At 40.9% G+C, this 13,252-nt stretch overlaps 1 protein-coding gene and 1 long non-coding RNA gene across 11 annotated transcripts in view; one reads left to right on the forward strand and one right to left on the reverse strand.

Annotated features, from left to right (window-relative positions):
- Nucleotides 1–6,578, reverse strand: part of LOC138753473 (uncharacterized) — a 15,656-nt gene extending 9,078 nt beyond the window's left edge. Inside the window, exon 1 of the long non-coding RNA XR_011351190.1 lies at nucleotides 6,126–6,578. This is a non-coding gene — a long non-coding RNA (uncharacterized lncRNA). The remainder of the gene's footprint in view (nucleotides 1–6,125) is intronic.
- Nucleotides 6,127–13,252, forward strand: part of klc1a (kinesin light chain 1a) — an 88,950-nt gene continuing 81,824 nt past the window's right edge. For 5 of the 10 annotated variants that reach the window (XM_069916502.1, XM_069916501.1, XM_069916504.1 and 2 more), the window contains exon 1: nucleotides 6,364–6,718. The gene's annotated coding sequence lies outside the window, so the exon portion shown is untranslated. Of the gene's footprint in view, nucleotides 6,263–6,363; nucleotides 6,719–13,252 lie in introns of those variants that run through there. The other 5 variants (XR_011351188.1, XM_069916506.1, XM_069916507.1 and 2 more) reach the window with 2 other exon arrangements.

Here is a 13,252-nt window from a genome sequence, read left to right on the forward strand (position 1 = left end):
TGAGCAAGATATTGAAAATGGAAATTAGAATACAAGAGTTGAAAAAGAGCTTTAATGGGTATGTAGAAAGAAAAGTCAAATGTGGATTTCCTTTTAGATGTGGGATGGGAGAACTTGTATGGAAAATGCAGTTGAATGAAATAAATATTGTGTCTGTCTTCCCTTAAAAGCATCACCCTAGAAACCTGAGAAAAGCAATGGTTCAAAAACAAAAGAGAAATTAACTAGGTTTTTGTTTTTACTGCTGATCACAATGGAAAGGACCTGATGGTCAATGTCCCAAATTTTTGAGAGGTGGCTACAGAAATAGTTCTGATTTCCAAACATCTTCAGATTCCAGAATAGTTCCTATGGATTGAAGAGTTTCAAACATGCCCACAATTTGAGAGACAAAATTGGAAACTAATATCCTGTTTGCCAAACAAAGGTAAGTGGGTAAATCGCTGGGAAAAGGGTGTGACAACAGGACATTATTGAAGATAATATGATGGTTGACCAGAAACAACAGAGAGTTATGCCAGGGGAATCACTTATGATTCATGGTGTTTTTGAAAATGTCATCTGAAGTCAGATCAGTGTGTGTGAAATATTTGGATTAGCAGGTTTTAGAAAAGGTCTCAAGCTGGAGGCCCCGAAGCAAGGTTAAAGCATATAGAATGTGGGTATAATATGAGGATGAATTGAGAGTTAGTTAGCAAATAGAAAATGAAAAATAGAAATAAATGGGTCTACATATAGGAGGTTGAAGATGCTGGAATCTGGAGCTAAACAAACAATGTTAGAGAAACTCAGCTGGTCGAGCAGCATCAGTGGGAGAAATACAATGGTCAACATTTCAGGTCTGAACTCTTCATCAAGATTTATTAAGCTTGAGAGGCTTTTTACTGATAGGTTACCACAAGGATTGGTGTGTAGGCCACAATATTTTGCAATCTATTTTAGCAATTTGGCTGAGGGAATGTAACGTTTCCAAGTCTGCAGAACTAAATGGGAACATGAGTAGTGATGAGAATGCAGGGAGGATTCAAAGATAAATTTAATGTATGGGCAATAACATAGGAGATGGGGTACAATGTGTGTATAAAAAAAAAGTGATCCATTTAAAGGAAAAAATGAAATCCTAAATATAGAAAATTGACAAAAGTGCATTTTCAGAATCTTACAGCACAGAATCAGTCTACAGCCCCTGGTTATCCTTGCACACAAGTTACTGATCGATAACATAAGTGTAGCAGAAAATTATATTTTGGCCTTCATGATAGAAAATTTTAGTACAAGAGCAAAGTTGTCTCAGTGCAATCATACAAGGTCTTGATCAGACTGCCCTTGGAATATTCTGTGTACAATATTGTACCCCTCACATAAAGAAAGATATGCTTGCTACGGAGACAGTGTAGCAGAGATTCTGTGTACAATATTGGACCCGTCACATAAAAAAGGATAAGCTTGCTACAGAGACAGTGTAGCAGAGATTTACCAGATAAGTTGCAGGGATGACAGGTCTATTAGATGAGGAGAAATTCAGTTTTAAAAAAAGTTCAGAGAATGAGAGGTCTCTTTATTGAGACATACAAAATTGAGGCTCAATGTGGAAAATGTTAGAGGATGTTTTGTGGTGATTATTTAAAGGAAATGTGAGTAATTTTGTCAGAGGATGGAGAATTTTTGTAATTCTATCTTGAAGGACAATGGAACCTGAGTTTTTGATTGCATTCAAAATGAAGTATATAGTCCTGGATATGAAAGGAAACAAGACTTGTAGCACGAGAGCAGGAATAGAAGGCTCAAAGTGCAAAGTGATCTGCACAGCTCTTTTATGTTGTTCTTTATTTGCTGCATATGCTTATTGGCAACTTTACCCTGAAATTGGAACTTCCTTAATTTCTATATGACCACCACCTTGATTTCTTGCCACATTGTTTTTGGGAGGGAACCAGATAACTGGATGACCCCACATGGTCACACCAAGAATGTGCAAACTTTGGGGATCAGGACTGAATCCGGGTTACTGGAACTGAAGCAGTAGCTCTACTAGCTACACCACTGAGATCATCTCATCTCATTCATAAAGGGCCTGCCTTTATTATGACACTCCATCCAAGATCCTAGATTCTTTGGTAAGAGAAACATATTCCACGCATTTAGCTTTTCAGACACTAAAGCCTTTTTTCCGCTGGCACCCCGACCCGGGAATTTACTGGAACGGGGTCCAGTGGAAAAGGAGCACTGTCTGAATGCGGCATAAGATTATGTCATTTCTCGCCAGAGATTAACCACCTCTACCCCTACTCATATCCCCAGCATTTGCTAACGCCGGGCGTGCTGATAAAACCAGTAGAAAAGGGTCAGCAGAAAGTTACCCATTTCCAGTTGAAGGTAGAACACTGATCCCCAGGGATGAGTTGTGTTCAGTGGAAAAGTAATTAGTGTCCCAGTTAAGGGTGGCCCAGTGGAAATAGCACAAAGGGCTTTCTATCCCAGGACACTGCACAGCCATTTAACTGGGGTGCCAGTGGAAAAGGGGCTGAAGAATTTTAAAAGTATCCATCTTAATACTAGAGAGCACAGACCTGTACTAAACTGTGTCTCAGCGGCAAGCCTACCACTCTTGGAGCCAATCTCACTGTCTGTCAAGAGTGGTCTTTCTTATGTCAGGTTTGGCACAATGAGCCCTATGTTCAACTCCTCATGATAAAGCCAATCATATATTTGCTTCTTAATAGCTTTTTAACACCAGCACATTGTAAATTTTGTACAAGCATGTCTAGTTTCCTTTGAACATCAAAAATCTTAAAAACAAAATTGTTGGAAACAGGCAGATCTAATTGAAGATTCTTTGTTGGAACTGGAAGGAGAGAAAACAAATTAATATCAATCTGCCAAAAGAGACAAAGGGTATACCTCTGGGGAGTATCTTACACAAGATTTTCTAATGTCTGAATGGGGTGGGGCAGGGTTCAGAAGGGAGAATATGGCCTAAAAAATGCAGATCTATGGAACATGTCCGATATATCAACCTGCACTAATGGAGAGAGAAAAAAAAGAAAAGCAGAACCAATATTGTAGATGTATGACCCAGTCCATTGCAATACAGCCAGAGAAAGCAAATGATCAGAAATGGTAGAATTCTATATTTGAATCTGTAAGGTTGAAACATACTCAGATGGAAGATGAAGTATCATTTCTCAAGCTTGCACTGGGCCTTATTATAACAGTGCAAGAGAGCCACAGGCAACTGGATCAGCAGGGTTGCCCTGTGGACAAAAAGGTGTTCCACAAAGCAGTTATCCATTTGTTCAATGTAAATAAGACCACATTGTGAATATGCTAGATTGGAAGAAGTGCAAGTGAATTGCTGCATCAGCTGAAAGAAATCCTCAGATGATCCTGCATTTGGATGGGAAAGTGTTATAAGGGAAGACATTGGTGAGATGGAAGAGTGAACCAGGGAATCACAAAGGGAAAATTATCTTTATGTATGGATAGGTTTGCTCATGTATGGAAATACTTGCTTGATAACGTACAAATCTTTTCATTGTACTCAGCATGCATGATAAATATAAACTTGAAAATGGAGGGATCTTGTTGAACATGGCAGAAATTACAAAGGATGATCCATTGAGTGGAAAGGCTGGTGGAGTGAAAGGCAAGGACCAGGAGAACTCTTTCCCCTGGGGTAAATAGGGTGAGTGTAGGAATTTGATGGTCAAGATCTTTGTTGACAATAATGGAGGGGAAGTCACAGTTCAGGAAGAAAGAGATCTCAGTGACTCCTGTGTGAAGAATGAGTATATGGCGAATGGAATCATTTATATAGAGTGCAGGATAGGGTGAGGAGCAGTAGTTAGCTGTGGGATTCTGTCAGGTTGTAATGGATGTTTGTTGACAATCTAAATCCTGAGATGTAAACAGAGAGATTTGCAAAAGGGCAAGAAGAATCAGAAGAGAACCATGTGAAAATAAGTGAGTGGCAATTTTCAAGTTCTGATAGGTATGGGCAGCATCATGAATATGTACGATTAAAAAAAAGTTCAGGAATGGAGCTCTATTTACATGTATTCTGCAACAAAAAAAACCAGGGCCTATGGAAAACAATATAAACTTGAAAATGGAGGGATCTTGTTGAACATGGCAGAAATTACAAAGGATGATCCATTGAGTGGAAACGCCTTGCGTTAGTCAGATATGACTTTCTTTTATAACTCTGTGCTGATAATCCCTGATTATCTGTGTCTTTCTTATTGAACAAAAGATCTGATCACAACTCTGCTCTCCCCAAAATATGAAGGATGTGAAGGCATTAAAGAATCAGAATTTATTGTCATGAATTTTTTGCAAACATTTCAAAATAAATAAAATATCTGTATAAAAATAAAAAGACAAAGTGAGGTCGTATGTGTGGTTCATTGTTCATTCAGAAATCTGATGGCAGAGGGGATGAAGTTGTCCTTGTGCCACTGAGTGCTCATCTTCAAGCTCCTGTACCTATCCCCCCCTCCCCCCCCCCAACCAATGGTAGCAGAGTAAAGAGGGCATGGCCTAGGTGGCAGGGGCCCTTGAGGATAGAGGCTGCTTTCTTAATGCATTGCCTCTTGTAGAATGAAGACTGGTGCCTGTGATGTTGAAGGCCAAGTTAACAACCCTTTGGAATTTTTTTTCCTGGCCTGAGCATTGGCACCTCCAGAATGCTTTCCACTGCATAGCTGAGTCTTTGGTGACATATCGAATCTTCTCAAACTCCTCACAAAGTATAGCTGCTGGCAAACTTCATTCGTGATTGCATCTACATATGGAGGCTCCAGGACAGATCCTCAGAGCTGTTGACACTCATCAATTTGAAGTTTGTGACCCTCCCCACTGTTGACCCCTCGATGAGGACTGGTTCGTGTTCTCCCGAAGACCACAATCATCTCCCTGGTTTTACTAACCTTGAGGGCAAGCTGGTTGTTGTGACAACACTCAATCAGCTGATCCATCTCCATCCTGTAAACTTCCTCATTGCAAAGAGGGTCCAGAAGTGTTTTACTAGAATATGCTTCCTGGAGTGGCAGCCCACTTTTACTCAGATTAAAAAAGGCTGGGGTTGTTCAGTGAATGCTGAGGAAAGATTTGCTGGAAGCATTAAACATGAGGGGTCTGGGCAAAGTGAGCAATGAGAAGCTCTTCCCTATTCCAGTGAGGAGCAGAGGCCATAGATATAAAAGAGATGAGAATTAAGAGCGACAGGAGAAAAATCTTTTTTTGTGTGTAGCATCTTATTAATATCAAGAATACATCATCCAAAGATAGTGACCTTCAAGAGGGAGTACAGTATTTTTTGAAAAAAATATTTAAGATTAAATTACCATTAGACCCAGAAATTTTTTTTGTTGGGTTACACTGTTTCACTGACCGGTTTGGGGTTGGATAAGTTTCAGATAGTTTTTGTCCGCTTAGCAATGGCACGGAAATGTGTTGCGATTACTTGGAAAGATAACGTAGAAGTTAATATAGCGCATTGGCGTAACGAATTGTATTATATGGAAAAAAATAGCATATAATTTGCATAATTATTCTTTTTTGTTTAGATGTGGTCACCTTATTTGGAATGTATGGGTTCAGATTAAAATATTGTATAGTTTAAGTTTTTAATTGTAATTATTAGATGTGTCTGTTTTATTAGCTCCCCTTGCAGGGCTGGCTGGGGGTGGGGGTCTTTTTTAATGTTTAGTTTACTTTGTTTTTATTTTTATGTATTATTTCTATGTAATTTGAAAATCTTGAAGTTTTTTTTTAAAAAAAGAGGGAACTGGATAAATAAACGAGCAAAAAATGGCTCGCCAAAGAATGTTTGTTGAGGGCATGGGGGGGGAGGCGGGGGGAGAGGGGGGGGGGGGGTGTGGGGGGAGGGGAGAAGGGGGAGGGGAGGAGGGGAGGGGAGGGGAAGGGGAGGGGAGGGGAGGGGGGGGGAGGGGGGGGGGAGGGGGGGGGGAGGGGGGGGGAGGGGAGGGGGGGAGGGGAGGGGGGGAGGGGAGGGGGGGAGGGGAGGGGGGGAGGGGAGGGGGGGAGGGGAGGGGGGGAGGGGAGGGGGAGAGGGAGGGGAGGGGGGAGAAGTGGGGGAGGTTCTATCATTTGCGTCGACTCACCCCATACCATCACTTCCCCGATGGGGTTTGGAAGGATTAATCAACTGCGTCGCGTGGCGGGAGGATGCCGAGTCCAGACACGCTGCGCCGGGAGCTCGAGACTCGGCGCATTCCATCGGCCGGCTGGCGGCCGCAGGGTGAGGTCACCACCATCGGGCTGAGCATTGTGGGTAGGGAGGAGGCGCCATCTTCGGCCGTGAAACCACGGGAATCGGGGGAGGGAGGAGGAGGCGGCGGCGGCGGCGGCGGCGGCGGCGGGCATCGTTCAGAAAAATCTGGAACATCGGCGTGCACGTTTTGTTTTTAATTTGAAACGTTTGCCTGAAGATCCCAACGGCGGGTTACATTCTCCGGCTGCGGGCGGCGTGACGTGACGAGAGCCTCGCAGGGCTGGGGTGGACTGTTCTTTGAACCGGCTCCCAGCCCGTCCGCGAGAGAATCTGGGTGGTGGTTGGGGAGGGGAGGGGAGGGGAGGGGAGGGGAGGGGTGGGGGGCGACACCCGGCCTCATTCACCCTGACCCCAGACGTAGCAGGAGCTTGGAGCGGGAACCTGGAGTGAACGGGAACGGGTTTTACACGTGGACGGACGGAGGTGAGGGGATGTGATGCTGCCTTCAGTCAGCGGCGTCACCGTCTTGATCCGAACGGAGCGGCCGCCGAGGTTCCCCTTGTTCAGTGATGGGATGAGGAACACGCACAGCTGCGGGTTGACTTGGTTGGGGGGGGGGGGGGGCGACAGCTGTGCTGACCACGACCCACACCTGACCGGGACCCCCCCCCCCCCCCCCCCCCCCATTCCATCTGTGTTTTGAATGTTCTCCCCAGTTAATTGACGCCGACTTTGCGGCCTGTCCAAGGGGGTGGGGGGGTAGATGGTGTCGCCGTGACTCATTTCCTTATGGAATGAGAACACTTCCACGATGTTTTCGTGCCCTTTGCTTTGCAGAGTGTTTGTGCGTGCGGCAAACCTCCCAAGGAGTTGCCTTGGTCTGAGATTGTCGTCTTGATCTGGGTTTTTTTTTTGGTTGGTGAGTTTCAATTGCGGAGGAATAGAACAAAATAGAAAGTAAACAGCACTGAATAATTGGTGAGGCGATTTCAGATTTGACTATCATGATCTATGGAAACAAAATCAGACAACATTTTGGACTAGTTCTGCATCAAAACCTGCCCTAGAAGCTCACAGTCTTTCCAGATTCTTGACGGCAAGGCCTAAAACGTTGATAGCTTTTTGTTAAACCATTAATTCGTACAACCTTCGATTACTACGGAATTACAAGAGCTTGACATTATAAAATCAGTTTGAAAAATTATATGTATGGGGGGGGCACAAATATAATCCATCAAGTTCAATAGTCAGAGAAATGAACAATAATCTGGCACGCAACTCTGACGAAGCAAAATTCCTCAAAGTGCTTGGATGAGCAAAATTAGGTCTGCCTTTTTCAGTGGCCTCAATTTCCATTTTGAAGTTCAGGGGAATGATTTAAAAGTTTACTAGATGCCACCTGCAAGTTTTTGTAAAGATTGTAAATACAGAAGCTCGTATCACTTGGAGGATTATTTGACAGACAGAAAAATGTTGCAATCTTGGATGTGGGCTGGAGCGTGTGAATTGAAAGAAATGACTCTTGTGGACTTGTTCAGGTTCAGAAATGGGATGGGGCTGTTTGCCATATCTGACCTCTAAATAAAGTGGTGCTGCTGTTTAAAACATTTAGATCCGGAGTACCTAACTTCACTGTTTAAGTTGTTCAAGTTATAACTGCGTAGTGACCTCATAGAATGGATGTTTGAAAATTTGGCCATACCTGAACATTTTTAGGATGGGTTTTGTTAATGTTCAGTTCGATTTATTTAAAAAAAATTATTACACCAGTCCAATTGGTATACAAAGTCCTTGATTTTTTTTTGGCTTTTAATTTGGGCTTCTTTCAAATTACTTTGGTGTGATTATGTCCCTGGATAATAGTTTGGAATCTTGCAAGGGATATGGCAGGCTATTTAGGACCACACACATTCATAGACCCCTTCCTTGTGTGCCAATTTCAGATTTTGCCTTTCCCAGGCTACTTGGTTTCTCCTTAATCCTACCTGTCATGGACATATCAAGGCCTCTTTTATCCATCTAGTTCCTTGTTTTAACTTCTTTCCTGCTTCCTTTCTATTTGATTTCAGTTTCCTGAACCGTGCACTTTTTGACTAAACTAGCAATATCTCAAACCATTTCTTTCATCCTCACAGGAATGTGCCAATCCTGATCTCTACCAGTTGGCCTTTAAAAGAATCCTTCTGTAATATGTGGATTTATCTTGAAATAGTTATTCTCAATCTACCTTTCCCTGTTCTTTCCTAATAGCTTTCTCTCAATGTAATACTTTTACCTGAGGACAAATCTTGCCCTCACCCATAACTGTTTGAAAGCCTGTTTTCTCTGTTCCCAAAATGCACACCCTCTGAAAGTTTGATCATCTACCCAGGCTCATTTCTCAGTATGAGATTTAATACAGTCCTTTCCTCAGTTGGACTTTAAGCATCTTATTTCAAGAAATCTTCCAGGATTCATCTAGGCAGCTATGCATAATTTCAGTCCTCCATCTACGGAAATGTATCATTAAGATGGAAGCGTGCATTTATGAGAATGTTCCTGGGATTGGTAGGCTTGAATTATAAGGAGAATCTGGATATCATGGGTCTCCTCCAGGGAGCATAAGAGGCTTATAGAGATTTATAAAATGACAATACAACAAAAATGTAAATAGTTTACCTTTTTTTCATAAGGTATAGAAATCTAAAACTAGAGGGCATACAATGCCCTCTATAATGTTTGACATTTTTTTTTCCTTTATTTGCCCCGGTTTTAAATTTGTATTCAAACAATTCACATGTGATTCAAGTGAACAGAAATAAATAGAAAAATAGAAGTTCAAATAGAAAAAGAAAAAAAACTAAAAACCCTCAAAAACACATGTTCAGAGTCAAGTCGCTCAGCAAGTTTTGGCAGATTGACTTTGAGAAGAAGCAAGTTGCGGACCAGATGTCAAAGAAGCAAGAACTGGTTGATCTTGAAGAAGCTCTTTATACTTATAAATGAACTGTTTAATTAAAGAAATGTATTTTCTGTCTGGGGGAGGTGGACTTTTTGTCTTTTCCTTCCGTAGCTGTGTGCCATTTTGTGGCGAAGGCCACTTCCCATACAGTAGAAAAGTAGTACTGTTTTTTTTTTAATTAGTACTTTTTTTGGGGGCTGTTGTGTTTTTGAGGGTTTTAGTTTTTTTTTCTTTTTGTTTTTTTTGCTTGGAAATGCCAAATATAATTGAAAGTTTGTATGGAGCTGGGGTCCAACTGGATGAGTAGTGAGAGTTCTTTAATATTTGGAATTAAGAAATGGAAGTTAATAATGTATTAAATTTTGTAAGTTTTAATATAAATGAGGGAAAAAAATGGCACGTATATTTAAAAATGAAAGTTGATATTCCTTTTTTTTTAAACAAGAGACACACTTAACTGAGAAAGAACATCAAAATTAAAAAGAGACTGGGTAACCATATAACCGTTTACAGCACGGAAACAGGCCATGTCGGCCCTTCAAGTCCGTACCGGTTCACTTGAACAACTCCATGAAAAATGGCCAATCGAAAAACAGAAAACAGGACCTTTCAAGACAGATGGGAGGCAAACTCTGACCCCAGAGTTTGATGAACTTGCATCTAAGAAGAGATGCCAAGTATCTGGTTTAGACCCAGGTGCATCAGAATAAATCAGAGTGTAGCAAGCTAAGCTTGGATTAATATTTTCATTGGTTAACTTTGGACTGTTCATAGTTGAAAGATTGGATTTTCATTGAAGCAAGTTTTTTTTTTACTTGTTGGCTTGTGAAAAAAATACATTTAAAAGGAGCTTAAAGGCTATAGAGAAATATTATTCATTGAATATTTTATATAGGTCAAGTGGTAGCTACATCATTTAATTCTAAAGTAAGAGGGGTTTCTATTTTGATTAATAAGAATGTTCCTGTTAAGATTCAATCTGTGGTCATGGATCCTGCTGGGAGGTATGTTTTGGTACATTGTCAAATTTATTCAGAGATGTGGACACTTGTGAATATATACACACATAATGTAGATGATGAAAGATTTATTCATGATTCTTTAATGCATTTTGCTGAGGCACATGAAAAAGTTTTAATTGGAGGAGATTTTAATTGCCGTCTTGATCCAAGTTTAGCTAAGTCACAGAAGTCGGTTACTAGGACTAAAATTGCAAAAAGGATTTTGCCTTTGAAAGATTTGAATTTGATAGATATTTGGCGAAGGTTAAATCTGAAGGAAAAGATTATTCTTCTAGGCAAGTCTCTTACTCAATAATAAATGTTTTTATTGTCAGCACAGTTACAAGAAAGAGTTCTGCATGCAGAATATAAAGCTAGGATTTTATTTGATCATTATAGTTTCTGAAAAGGGAAAATAATTTTATAGATGGAGGTTTAATTGTAAGCTGTTGAAAAGGGTAGATTTTTGTGATTATACAAGAAATCAGTATCTCTAAGGACATGGTCTTGGGGAAATTGATGGGATTGAAGGCAGATAAATCCCAAGGGCCTGATAATCTACATCCTAGGGTACTCAAGGAAGTGGCCATTCAGATAGCAGATGCTTTAAGAATTATTTTCCAGAACTCGAAAGACTCAGGATCAGTACCCATGGATTGGAGGGTAGCTAATGTTACCCCACTATTTAAAAAGTGGGGTAGAGAAAAAGCGGGGAATTATCGGCCGGTGAGCTTTACATCAGTAGTGGGCAAAATGATGGAATCCATTATTAAGGATGTAATAGCGGAGCATATGACTAGCAGAGAAGGGATCGGACGGAGTCAACATGGATTTACAAAAGGTAAATCGTGCTTGACAAATCTATTGGAATTCTTTGAAATGGTGACAGGTAAAATAGATGGGGGAGAGCCAGTGGATGTGGTGTACCTGGACTTCCAAAAGGCCTTCGATAAGGTCCGCATAAACGACTAACTTCCAAAATCAAGGCTCATGGGATTGGGGGCAAAGTATTGATGTGGATTGAGAACTGGCTGGCAGGGAGAAGACAGAGAGTTGGGATAAATGGCTCGTTTTCTGAGTGGCAGGCGGTGACCAGTGGGGTACCACAGGGATCTGTACTGGGACCCCAGCTGTTCACAATTTACATTAATGATCTGGATGAGGGGATTGGATGCAATATCTCCAAATTTGCAGATGACACTAAGCTAGGAGGGGTTGTGTGCACGGAAGAGGGGGTCAGGAAGCTCCAGTGTGATTTGGATAAATTGAGGGACTGGGCAGATACATGGCAAATGCACTACAATGTGGATAAATGTGAGGTTATCCACTTTGGTAATACAAACCGGAGGGCTGATTACTATTTGAATGGCAATAGAGTAAGAGATGGGGAAGTGCAGAGAGACCATGGGGTACTTGTACATCAGTCTCTGAAGGCGAGCATGCAGGTACAGCAGGCGGTTAAAAAGGCAAATGGTATGTTGGCCTTCATATCAAGAGGGTTTGAGTATAGGAACAAGGATACCTTACTGCAGCTGCACAGTGCCTTGGTGAGACCACACCTGGAGTATTGTGTGCAGTTTTGGTCACCTTATCTAAGGAAGGATGTTCTTGCAATGGAGGGAGTGCAGAGGCGATTCACCAGGCTGATACCTGGAATGGCAGGAATGACTTATGAGGAAAGATTGCGCAAATTGGGATTGTACTCGCTGGAGTTTAGAAGATTGAGAGCGGATCTCATAGAGACCTATAAAATTCTGGCAGGACTGGACAGAATGGATGCAGATGGGATGTTTCCAAGGATGGGAAAATCCAGAACCCGGGGCCATGGTTTGAGGATAATAGGCAAACCATTTAGGACCGAGAAGAGGAGGAATTTCTTTACCCAGAGGGTGGTAAATCTGTGGAATTCATTGCCACAGAGGGCAGTAGAGGCAGGTTCATTAAATATATTTAAGAGGGAATTAGATCTATTTCTTCAGTATAAGGGTATTAAAGGATACGGAAAGAAGGCAGGGACGGGGTACTGAACTTTAAGATCAGCCATGATCTCGTTGAATGGCAGAGCAGGCTCGAAGGGTCGAATGACCTACTCCTGCTCCTATCTTTTATGTTTCTATGTTTCTAAAACAAATTCAGGAATTTTTAGAAATTTTAATTCAGCAGATAACAAATTTATTCTCTGGGGTGCTTTTAAAGCTTGCTTAAGAGGTCAGGTAATAAGTTATTCAGCAAAAATCGATAAGGATTATGTTAAAGAATTAGATTATTTGGAAAAAGAGAGAAAACTTGGAAAACAATTTGCAGAGAAATGTGTAATAAAGAAGAAATTTTAGTATAATATGATGCAGACTTGTAAAATCAAAAAAATAATTGAGAGAACTAAACATAAATATTATGAATTGGAGGAAAGAGTACCTAAGTTGTTGGCTTGGCAATTGAAAGCTGAACAAACTTCTAGAACAATTAATGCTATTAAAAAGAATTCTAATAAAATTACTTATAAACAAGAAATAAATGATTAAGGATTTTAATTTTAATTTATATAGATCTCAGCTTGATAGTGAAGAGGTTAAAATTGATAATTTTTTGTCTCAAATTAGTCTGTCTGCCTTTAATTGTCAAGATCAGAAAGATTTAGATCAGTGGTTCTGAACCTTTTCCTTTCCGCTCACATACCACTTTAAGTATTCCCTACCCTCATAGGTGCTCTGTGATTAATAAGGATTGCTTAAGGTGGTATGTGGGTGGAAAGAAAAAGTTTGAAAAGTACTGTTTTAATCATACCTAATTTAATAGTTACATGCACAATTTCATAACCCCAAAGGAAATGGGCCAATGACAATTTTCCTCAAGCAAAATATTTCAGTAACAACAGCAGTGATCCTCAACCTTCCTTTCCCACTCACATACCACCTTAAGGAATCCCTTACTAATCACAGAGCACCAATAGCATAGGGATTCCTTAAAGTGGTATGTGAGTGGAAAGAAAAAGGTTGAGAACCACTGATTGATTTTAAATGCTCTATTTACAATAAGAGAAATGAATGAGGCTCTTAATTCTTTGCATAATGGTAA

This window comes from Narcine bancroftii, chromosome 2 (genome assembly GCF_036971445.1).
Source record: "Narcine bancroftii isolate sNarBan1 chromosome 2, sNarBan1.hap1, whole genome shotgun sequence".
NCBI lineage: Eukaryota > Metazoa > Chordata > Chondrichthyes > Torpediniformes > Narcinidae > Narcine > Narcine bancroftii.